This window comes from Scyliorhinus canicula, chromosome 21, assembly GCF_902713615.1.
Source record: "Scyliorhinus canicula chromosome 21, sScyCan1.1, whole genome shotgun sequence".
Taxonomy (NCBI): Eukaryota; Metazoa; Chordata; class Chondrichthyes; order Carcharhiniformes; family Scyliorhinidae; genus Scyliorhinus; species Scyliorhinus canicula.
The window spans coordinates 7,422,753-7,431,240 of record NC_052166.1 but is presented as its reverse complement, the minus strand read 5'-3'; the positions used below and the strand labels follow the sequence as shown (position 1 = coordinate 7,431,240).

Here is an 8,488-nt window from a genome sequence, read left to right as displayed (position 1 = left end):
GAGGGTGTGGGTATATCAGTGTTACAGTGAGGGGTGTGGGGTATATCAGAGTGTTACAGTGAGGAGTGTGGGTATATCGGAGTGTTACAGTGAGGGATGCGGGATATATCAGTGTTACAGTGAGGGGTGTGGGGTATATCAGTGTTACAGTGAGGGTTGTGGGATATATCAGAGTGTTACAGTGAGGGGTGTGGGGTATATCGGAGTGTTACAGTGAGGGATGCGGGATATATCAGTGTTACAGTGAGGAGTGTGGGTATATCAGTGTTACAGTGAGGGGTGTGGGATATATCAGTGTTACAGTGAGGGGTGTGGGATACATCAGTGTTACAGTGAGGGGGTGTGGGGTATATCAGAGTGTACAGTGAGGGGTGTGGGGTTATATCAGTGTTACAGTGAGGGGGTGTGAGATATATCAGTGTTACAGTGAGGGTGTGTGGGGTATATCAGAGTGTTACAGTGAGGGGTGTGGGGTATATCAGAGTGTTACATTGAGGGTGTGGGTATATCAGAGTGTTACAGTGAGGGGTGTGGGGTATATCAGTGTTACAGTGAGGGGTGAGGGGTATATCAGAGTGTTGCAGTGAGGGGTGTGTGGTATATCAGAGTTACAGTCAGGGGTGTGGGGTATATCAGAGTGTTACAGTGAGGGGTGTGGGGTATATCAGAATGTTACAGTGAGGGGTGTGGGGTATATCAGAGTGTTGCAGTGAGGGGTGTGGGGTATATCAGAGTATACCCTGTGAGGGGTGTGGGATAAATCAGTGTTACAGTGAGCGGTGTCGGATATATCAGATTGTTACAGTGAGCGGTGTGGGATATATCAGAGTGTTACAGTGAGCGGTGTGGGGTATATCAGAGTGTTACAGTGAGGGGTGTGGGGTATATCAGAGTGTTACAGTGAGGGGTGTGGGATATATCAGAGTGTTACAGTGAGGGGTGTGGGGTATATCTGTGTTACAGTGAGGGGTGTGGGGTATATCAGTGTTACAGTGAGGGGTGTGGGTATATCAGAGTGTTACAGTGAGGGATGTGGGGTATATCAGTGTTACAGTGAGGGGTGTGCGGTATATCAGTGTTACAGTGAGGGTGTGGGGTATATCAGAGTGTTACAGTGAGGGGTGTGGGGTATATCGGAGTGTTACAGTGAGGGGTGAGGGGTATATCAGAGTGTTACAGTGAGGGGTGTGGGGTATATCAGTGTTACAGTGAGGGGTATATCAGAGTGTTACAGTGAGGGGTGTGGGGTATATCAGAGTGTTACAGTGAGGGGTGAGGGGTATATCTGAGTGTTACAATGAGGGTTGAGGGGTATATCAGAGTGTCACAGTGAGGGGTGTGGGGTATATCAGAGAGTTACAGTGAGGGGTGTGGGGTATATCAGAGTGTTACAGTGAGGGGGGGGGATATATCAGAGTGTGTCAGTAAGGGGTGTGGGGTATATCAGAGAGTTACAGTGAGGGGTGTGGGGTTATATCAGTGTTACAGTGAGGGGTGTGGGGTATATCAGAGTGTTACAGTGAGGGGTGTGGGGTATATCAGAGTGTCACAGTGAGGGGCTGTGGGGTATTTCAGTGTTACAGTGAGGGGTGTGGGGTATATCAGTGTTACAGTGAGGGGTGTGGTGGGATATATCAGTGTACAGTAAGGGTGTGGGGTTATATCGGAGTGTTACAGTGAGGGATGCAGGATATATCAGTGTTACAGTGAGGGGTGTGGGATATATCAGTGTTACAGTGAGGGGTTGTGGGATATATCAGTGTTACAGTGAGGGGTGTGGGGTATATCAGTGTTACAGTGAGGGGTGTGGGATATATCTGAGTGTTACAGTGAGGTTGTGTGGGATAGATCAGTGTTACAGTGAGGGGTGTGGGGTATATCTGAGTGTACAGTGTGGAGTATATCAGAGTGTTACAGTGAGGGGTTGTGGGGTATATCAGAGTGTTACTGTGAGGGGTTGTGGGGTATATCAGTGTTACAGTGAGGGGTGTGGGATATATCAGTGTTACAGTGAGGGGTGTGGGGTATATCAGTGTTACAGTGAGGGGTGTGGGATATATCAGTGTTACATTGCAGGGGCTTGTGGGGTATATCAGAGTGTTACAGTGGAGGGGTGTTGGTGTATATCAGAGTGTTACAGTGAGGGGTGTGGGGTATATCAGAGTGTTGCAGTGAGGGGGTGTGGGGTATATCAGAGTTACAGTGAGGGGTGTGGGGTATTATCAGTAGTGTTACAGTGAGGGGTGTGGGGTATATCAGAGTGTTACAGTGAGGGGGTGTGGGGTATATCAGAGTGTTACAGGAGGGGTGTGGGGTGATATCAGAGTGTTACAGTGAGGGGTGTGGGGTATATCAGTGTTGCAGTGAGGGGTGTGGGGTTTATCAGAGTATACCTGTGAGGGGTGTGGGATAATCAGTGTTACAGTGAGGGATGCGGGATATATCAGAGTTACAGTGAGGGGGTGGGATATATCAGGTTACAGTGAGGGGTGTGGGTATATCAGTGTTACAGTGAGGGGTGTGTGGGGTATATCAGAGTGTTACAGTGAGGGTTGTGGGATATATCAGTGTTACAGTGAGGGGTGTGGGGTATATCAGAGTGTTACAGTGAGGAGTGTGTGGTATATCGGAGTGTTACAGTGAGGGATGCGGGATATATCAGTGTTACAGTGAGGGGTGTGGGGTATATCAGTGTTACAGTGAGGGGTGTGGGATATATCAGAGTGTTAGTGAGGGGTGTGGGATATATCAGTGTTACAGTGAGGGGTGTGGGTATATCAGTGTTACAGTGAGGGGTGTGGGTATATCAGAGTGTTACAGTGAGGGGTGTGGGTATATCAGTGTTACAGTGAGGGGTGGGGGTATATCAGTGTTACAGTGAGGGGTGTGGGGTATATCAGTGTTACAGTGAGGGGTGTGGGTATATCAGTGTTACAGTGAGGGGTGTGGGGGTTATCAGTGTTACAGTGAGGGGTGTGGGGATCTCAGTGTACAGTGAGGGGTGTGGGTATATCAGTGTTACAGTGATGGGTGTGGGTATCATCAGTGTTACAGTGAGGGGGTGTGGGGTATATCGTGTACAGTGAGGGGGTGGGGTATATCGGAGGTCACAGTGATGGGTGTGGGATACATCAGTGTTACAGTGAGGGGTGTGGGATTATCTCAGTGTTACAGTGAGGTGTGGGGGATATCAGTGTTACAGGAGGGGTGTGGGATATATCAGTGTTACAGTGAGGGGTGTGGGGTATATCAGGTGTACAGTGAGGGGTTGTGGGTTATATCAGTGTTACAGTCGAGGGGTGTGGGGTATATCAGTGTTACAGTGAGGGGTGTGGGATAGATTCAGTGTTACAGTGAGGGGTGGGGGTATATCAGTGTTACAGTGAGGGGCTTGTGGGGTATATCAGTGTGGACAGTTGAGGGGTGTGGGGTATATCGGACGTGTCACAGTGAGGGGTGTGGGATACATCAGTGTTACCAGTGAGGGGTGTGGGATATATCCCAGTGTTACAGTGAGGGTTGTGGGGTCTATCAGTGTTACAGTGAGGGGTGTGGGATATATCAGTGTTACAGTGAGGGTGTGGGGATATAGAGTGTTACAGGAGGGGTGTGGGGTATCAGTGTTTACAGTGAGGGGTGTGGGGTATATCAGTGTTACAGTGAGGGTGTGGAAGATCAGTGTTACAGTGAGGGGTGTGGGATATCAGTGTTACAGTGAGGGGTGTGGGATAGATCAGAGTTACAGTGAGGGGGTGGGATAGATCAGTGTTACAGTGGGGGGGTGGGGGATAGGTCAGGCGGGTTACTATGGGACGGGTGTAAGTATTTGTGATCTGGGAAGTGTGGAAGCATTTTGATGGCCAACATGGTAATGGCTGTCTGGATGAAGGGTTAAAATGATGAGCTTGTGGCTGTTCGAGAGATGGGGGTGTTGGGGTCAGGGTGTCTAATTGCAGAGCTCTTTGAAAGCGCCAGCAGTGACAGCGAGGGCCGAATGGCCTCCTCAGTGACGTGGCCGGGGGGTACCCTCCCCTCAGTTTACCTCAATGATAACACAGCTCAGAGATCTCCAGGGCCAGCTCCAAGCAGTCGCCTGTCTGCTGACACACATCAAAGATGGACGTGTCCGGGTCACAGCCGCACCGGCAGTCCCCACTCCCGTCCCTCTCCCCCGTGGCCCAATGGCAATGGCCTGGCTGGAGCAGCAACACAGGCTGCAGAGGCTCTCCACGCCCAGGGATGGCATCAGCTGGCAGCAGTCAGTGAACTGGCAGAAGAGACAAGTGAGCAGAACGGTGGCACAGGCCGTCTGAGGGGGTGGAAGAGGTGGCAGAAGAGAAGGGAGTGAAGTGGAATGGAGAAATGGATTAGAGAGAGGAGAGAGGAGCGGTGTTAGTGCACAGACCTCAGCCTTGTTCGTATTATATCTCCACCCATCACCCTCAATCCCACCTTCTCCCCACCTGTCAGTAGAATCTTTAGAAACCCTGGAGTATAGAAAGAGGACATTCGGCCCATCAACTCTACAAAACCCTCTGTAAAGCACACTACACTAGGCCCACTCCCTCCTCCTATCGCCATAACCCCAACCTCCACCTACACATCTTTGGCATGTGGGGGGAAACACACACAGACACGGGGAGAACGTGAACAGATAGTCACACTGGGCGGAATTGAAACTGGGTCCCTGACGCTGTGAGGGAACGCTGCTGACAACTGTCACCGTCCCTTAAACACCCTCCTTCTCCCTGCATGTCTGGATCCACAATTCCCCCTTATCCATCAATCCAACCTTCTCCTCAGCAACATCTCTGGCTTTTAAAGCAGACCAAGCAGGCAGCAGCACGGTTCGATTCCCGTACCAGCCTCCCCGGACAGGCGCCGGAATGTGGCGACGAGGGCTTTTCACAGTACACTCATTGAAGAATACTCGGAAAATAAGCGATTTTCATTTCGTTTCATTTCTCCTCATTCCCCAACTTTAGCGCAATCCTTCATTTCCCAACACTCTCTCGTATCCCTCAATCCCCACCTCCTTACCGTATCCTCAATCCCCACTTCTCCCCGCTATCCCTCATTTCACCCTTCCCGTTTCCCTAAATCCCCAAACTTTTCCCCGTATCCCTCAATCCCACCTTCTCCACGTATCCCTCAATCCCCACCTTCCCGTAGTATCCCTCATTTCCCACCTTCTCCCTTTTCCCTAAATCCCCACCTTACCCCGTATCCCTCAATCCCACCTTCTCCCTGTATCCCTCAAACCCCACTTCTCCCTGTACCCTCAATCCCCACCTTCTCCTCAATCCCCCCCTTCTCCCGTATCCCTCAATCCCACCTCTCCCTGACCCTCCCCACTTCTCCCGTATCCCTTAATACTCACCTTCTCCCGTATCCCTCAACCCCACTTCTCCGTATCCCTCAATCCCCACCTCCTTCCCGTATCCTCAATCCCCACCTCCTTCCGTATCCCTCAAACCCCACCTTCCCATATTCCTCAAACCCCACCTTCTCCCGTATCCCTCAATCCCCACCTTCTTCCCGTATCCTCAAACCCACCTTCTCCCCGTATCCCTCAATCCCCACTTCTTATCCCTCAATCCTCACCTTCTCTCGTATCCCTCAATTCCACCTTCTCCCCGTATCCCTCAATCCCCACCTTCTCCCCGCATCCCAACAATCCCCACCTCCCCGTACCTCAATCCCCACCTTCTCCCCATATCCCTAAATCCCCCACCTTCTCCCGTTTCCCAAATCCCCAACTTCTCCCCGTATCCCTCAATCACCTTCTCCCGTATCCCTCAATCCCCCACCTTCTCCCCGTATCCTCAATGCCACCTTTCCCGTATCCCACAATCCCACCTTCTCCCTGTATCCCTCAATCCACCTTCTCCCCGTATCCCTCAATCCTCCACCTTCTCCCCGTATCCCTCAATCCCATCTTCTCCCCGTATCCCTCATCCCACCTTCTCCCGTATCCCTCAATCCCCACAACTTCTCCCGTGTCCCTCAATCCCCCCTTCTCCCCATCCCTCAAATCCACCTTCTCCCCGTATCCCTCAATTCCCCAACCTTCTCCCGTATCCCTCAATCCCCACACCTCTGTATCCATCAATCCCACCCTCTCCAATCCCTCAATCTCCCACCTCCCCGCATCCCTCAATCCCCACCTTCTCCCGTATCCCTCAATCCTCACCTTCTCCCCGTATCCCTCAATCCCCACCTTCTCCCCGTATCCCTCAATCCCACCTTCTCCCCGTATCCCTCAATCCCCAACTTCTCCCCGTATCCCTCAATCCCCCACATTCTCCCCTATCCTCAAATCCCACCTTTCCCCGTATCCCTCAATCCCCACCTCCCCGTTATCCCTCAATCCCCACCTCCTTGTATCCCTCAATCCCCACCCTCTCCCCATATCCCTCAATCCCCACCTTCTCCCCGCATCCCTCAATCCCCACCTTCTCCCCATATCCCTCAATCCTCACCTTCTCCCCGTATCCCTCAATCCCCACCTTCTCCCCGTATCCCTCAATCCCACCTGCCTCCCGTATCCCTCAAACCTCACCTTCTCCCCGTATCCCTCAATCCACACCCTCTCTCGTTTCCCTCAATCCCCACCTTCTCCCCGTATCCCTCAATCCTCACCTTTCCCATCTCCCTCAATCCCCACCTTTCCCCGTATCCCTCAATCATCACCTCTTCCCATCTCCCTCAATCCCCACATTCTCCCTGTATCCCCTCAAACCTCACCCTTCTTCCCATCTCCATCAATCCCCAACTTCTCTCCGTAATCCCTCAATCCTCACCCTTCCCGTATCCCTCAATCCTCACCTTCCCCATCTCCTCAATCCCCACCTTCTCTACGTATCCCTCAATTCTCACCTTCTTCCCATCTCCCTCAAACCCCCCCTCCTTCCAGTATCCTAATCCCCAACTTCTCCCGTATCCCTCAATCCCCACCTTCCGTCTCCATAATCCCCACCGTCTCCCCCGTATCCCTCAATCCCCACCTTCTCCCGCTACCCTCAATCCCCACCTACCCACCTTCTCCCCGTATCCCTCAATCCCCACCTCCTTCCCGTATCCCCTCAAACCCCACCCCTTCTCTCCGTATCCCTCAAACCCAACCTTCTCCCCGTATCCCTCAATCCCCACCTTCTTCCCGTATCCCTCAATACCACCTCATTCCCGTATCCCTCAATATCCACCTTCTCCCCGTATCCCTCAATCCTCACCTTCTCCACGTATCCCTCAAATCCCACCTTCTCCCCCGTATCACTCAATCCCCACCTTCTTCCCGTATCCCTCAATCCCCAACTTCTCCCCGTATCCCTCAATCCCACCCCCTCCCCGGATCCCTCAATCTCCTCTCCCAGTATCCCTCAATCCCCACCTTCTCCCCGTTATCCAGCCTCCATCCCCCAACCTTCTCCCCGTATCCCTCAATCCTCACCTTTCTCCCCGGTTATCCCTCAATCCCCACCTTCTACCCATAATCCTCAATCCACCCTTGCTCCCTGTATCCCTCAACCCCACCCTTCTCCCAGCTATCCCTCAATCCCCACCTTCTCCCAGGTATCCTCAATCCTCACACTTTCTTCCCATCTACCTCAATTCCCCACCTTCTCCCATATCCCTCCATACCATCTTCTCCTCTGTATCCTCAAACCCCACTACTCCCCCGTATCCCTCAATCCCCAACTTCTCTCCGTATCCATCAATCCTAACCTTCTTCCGATCTCCCTCAATCCCCACCTTCTCTCCGTATCCCTCAATCCTCACCTTCTTCCCATCTCTCTCAAACCAACCTCCTTCCCGTATCCCTCAATCCCCACCTTCTCCCCCTATCCCTCAATCCCCACCTTCTCCCGTATCCCTCAATCCCTACCTTCTTCCCGTCTCCCTCAATCCCCACCTTCTCCCCGTATCCCTCAATCCCCACCTTCTCCCCGTATCCCTCAATCCCCACGTTCCCGTATCCCTCAATCCCCACCTCCTTCCAGTATCCCTCAATCCCCACCTTCTCTCCCTATCCCTCAAACCCCACCTTCTCCCCGTATCCCTCAATCCCCACCTTCTTCCCGTATCCCTCAATCCCCACCTCCTTCCCGTATCCCTCAATCCTCACCTTCTCCCCGTATCCCTCAATCCCCATCTTCTCCCCGTATCCCTCAATCCCACCTTCTCCCCGTATCCCTCAATCCCCAACTTCTCCCCGTGTCCCTCAATCCCCACCTTCTCCCCCTATCCCTCAAATCCCACCTTCTCCCCGTATCCCTCAATCCCCACCTTCTCCCGTATCCCTCAATCCCACCTCCCTGTATCCCTCAATCCCACCCTCTCCCCATATCCCTCAATCCCCACCTTCTCCCCATATCCCTCAATCCCCACCTTCTCCCCGTATCCCTCAATCCCTTCTCCCCGTATCCCTCAATCCCCACCTTCTCCCCGTATCCCTCAATCCCACCCTTCTCCCCGTATCCCTCAATCC

At 52.6% G+C, this 8,488-nt stretch overlaps 1 protein-coding gene across 1 annotated transcript in view; it reads right to left on the bottom strand.

Annotated features, from left to right (window-relative positions):
- LOC119955915 (myoD family inhibitor domain-containing protein-like) overlaps positions 1–8,488 on the bottom strand; it is an 84,872-nt gene that overhangs the window by 913 nt on the left and 75,471 nt on the right. The window lies entirely within an intron of this gene.